The sequence below is a fragment of the Pongo abelii genome, chromosome 16 (genome assembly GCF_028885655.2).
Source record: "Pongo abelii isolate AG06213 chromosome 16, NHGRI_mPonAbe1-v2.0_pri, whole genome shotgun sequence".
Lineage (NCBI taxonomy): Eukaryota > Metazoa > Chordata > Mammalia > Primates > Hominidae > Pongo > Pongo abelii.
Window position 1 is genome coordinate 93,469,904 of NC_072001.2, and position 3,365 is coordinate 93,473,268.

The following is a 3,365-nucleotide window of genomic DNA, read 5'->3' on the forward strand; positions in this document are numbered from 1 at the left end:
TACCCAGTTCCAAAGTCGGTTCCACATTTTCAGGTATCTTTATAGCAGTGCCCTACTCCTTGGAACCAATTTTCTGTTTTAGTCCATTTTTGCATTGCTAGAAAGAAATACCTGAGACTGGGTAATCTCTTTTCTTTTTTCTGAGACAGAGTCTTGCTCTGTTACCCAGGCTGGAGTGCAGTGGCGCAATCTTGGCTCACTGCAGCCTCCACCTCCTGGGTTCAAGTGATCCTCCTGCCTCGGCCTCCTGAATAGCTGGGATTATAGGCACACACCATCACACCTTGCTAATTTTTTTTTCTTTTTTTAGTAGAGATGGGGTTTCATTGTGTTGATCAGGCTGATCTTGAACTCCTGACCTCAAGTGATCCACACACCTCCACCTCCCAAAATGCTGGGATTATAGGTGTGAGGCACTGTGCCTGGCTGAGACTGGGTAATTTATAAGAAAAGAAATTTAATTGGCTCACAGTTCTGAAGACTGTACAGGAAGCATAGTGGCATCTGCTTCTTGGGGGGCCTCAGGAAGCTTCCAATCATGGTGGAAGGTGAATGGGGAGGAGGCGCATCACATGGTGAAATCAAGAGCGAGAGAGAGAGAGAGTGCCACACACTTTTAAATGACCACTTTTAAATGACCAGATCTCATGAAAATTCACTCACTATCACAAGAACAGCACCAAGCGGATGGTGCTAAACTATTCAAGAGAAAACCACCCCCATGATCAAATCACCTCCCACCAGGCCTCATCTCCAACACTGGGGATTATAGTTCAACATGACATTTGGATGGGGACAAATATCCAAACTATATCAACAATTATGTTACTTCTCCATCTACTTTTCTCCTGGTAGCTCGCTAGTTTCTTTTAATACTGATTGTAAGACCTATCCTGATTTCAGAGGCATTTAAATATAAAAAAAATTGGGACTTATTTCTTGAAAATGTTGTACTTACTAGACAGTAAGACTTATTTCTGAAGATACCTAGTTTCTAAAGTACTACTGGGAAATATAATAAATGAGGAAGTGATTAATTTTGTCTGGGGAGTAGGTGACATTTGAATTGGGTCTGGGAAGTTGAGTAGGAGTTTCCCAGGCAGATAATAGGCTAAAAGGTATTCCAAGCAAGGGAAACTTCTATTATGGTGCTTATCTCAAGATATCTTCTTAATATTGCTTGACTCCTCCTGGCTTGTAAATTCTTTGTGGTCATTAACCAATTTTGACTCCCAAAATGACCATTTACCTCATTATTTTGCCATTTATTCATTTCATATTTACTAATTTTATTCATATTTATATTTGCTGACAAAATAGTATTTCCAGCAGCTCATTTTAAATACAGACAAGCAAACAAGCAAACGCCACACAAATCCAGTGTAATAGCACTGCCTGGAGAAGCCACTGTTAATATATTGGTGTATATACTTCAAGGCTTTATCTATTCATATGCACATATCCATCAATGTATCTATCTATCTACATTTAAAACAAAATGGTACCATATTTATTAGTCATAATTTGATATTTTAACTTAACCACAATATTAAAATATTGTACTGCCAGCCTGTACATTTTTTGCCTGCCCAGCCTCCCACTGAAGGAAATAATGCCCAGCTCATAGTTCTCTATGCTTAATTATCTGTATCTCCTGATCCTAGTTGATTGGAGTAAAGGATCAACATCTAATCTAAGGGCAGCCTGCCTGTGGGTGGTCAGAGATGTACTCACAGGGTGGAAAGCTGAGCTGGGTCAATCATATGCCACTCTATGGGTTATGGAGTTAGGCAATTGAGATGATCCTCAATGGAGCTGATGATGTAAGGATACCATGACCTTCAGTCAAAACCATGGCAAGGCAAGCAGAAACAAGAGTTGTGAGGGAACAGAAAAAATTAAATGGAGGAAGCTGGTTATCAAAGAGTGGAGAGTAGAGCCATTCTGTGGAAAAGCAGAGATGCCCAGAGGAATGAAACCATGCCTTCAAGCTTTCGTTAGTCCTGTTTTTTTTTGTTTAGTGTAGTTTTGGTTTTGGTGCAGTTCCAGTTCCATACAGGTCTTTATAATAAAGGCCTCCCTTCCAGCCTTTTTTCCTCTAGAAGTAAAACCGTGCATGTCTGTTTCCTGTAGCCAGTCAAGCCTGACCAGACCACAGATCATCACTGTTCATGGCTATATGGCATTCTATTGTGTATAGCTGCCATCACTGATTTAAACACCTACTGATGGACATTTGAGTAATTTCCAAGGAGCATCTTCATGGATAATTTTTGCACATTTAATAAAAGCATGATATCCTTATGATACTTTCCAAGAAGTGAAGTTTTTTGGTTGAAGAATAGATGCATAATGATAAACTGGTCTTTAGAAAGACTATATTAATTTATTGCCTACTAGCATTGCATAAGAGTGGTTGCTTTTTCACCCCCTTGCCAATAATATCAATTAAAAAGACAAACCAAAATGTTGCTACATATGATAGGCAAGAAGTGATATGTGGCATGTTATCTTTTTTTTTTTTTTTTTTTTTTTTTTTTGGTGATGGGGTCTCACTCTGTCTACCTGGGCTGGAGCACAGTGGTGGGATCACAGCTCACTGCAGCCTCAACTCCCAGGCTCAAGCGATCCTCCCACCTCAGCCTTTTGGGTAGCATGCCACCACACCGGGCTAATTTTTTGTATTTTCTATAGAGACGGGGTTTTTCATGTTGCCCAGGCTGGTCTTGAACTCCTGGCCTCAAGCAATCCTCTCGCCTCTGCCTCCCAAAGTGCTGGGGGGTATAGGCGTGAGCCGTCGTGCCTGGCCAGCATGTTATTATCTTAATGTCTATTTCTCTGAATCTTGAGTTTATTGACTAGGAATTGGGCTTTGTCATTAGACAGGCCTGGGTTTGAGTTCCAGCTCTGCCTCTTGCTGTGTGGCTTCAGGTAAGTAACCCAGTTCTCCATTTTCCCAAGTGTAAAATGGACATAATGGAATTATTACAAGGATCAGCTGAGAAAATAAATATGCAACACTTAGTATAGTAAGGTATCAGTGCAGTTGGTAACTGTCTTAACATCTCTGTGGCTTTCACCTCAGACAAACTTTGTAATTAAGTAAAGAAAGCCTTTATGGAATAAACAATCGGATTAATATGTTGGAGTTAAGAAGAAATATTTTGGCTGGGCATGGTGGCTCACGTCTATAACCCCAGCACATTGGGAGGCCAAGGTGGGCAGATCACCTGAGGTCAAGAATTCAAGACCAGCCTGGCCAACATGGCAAAACCTCACCTCCAGTAAAAATACAAAAATTAGCCGGGTGTGGTGGTGTGTGCCTGTAAGCCCAGCTACTCGGGATGCTGAGGCAGGATAATCAC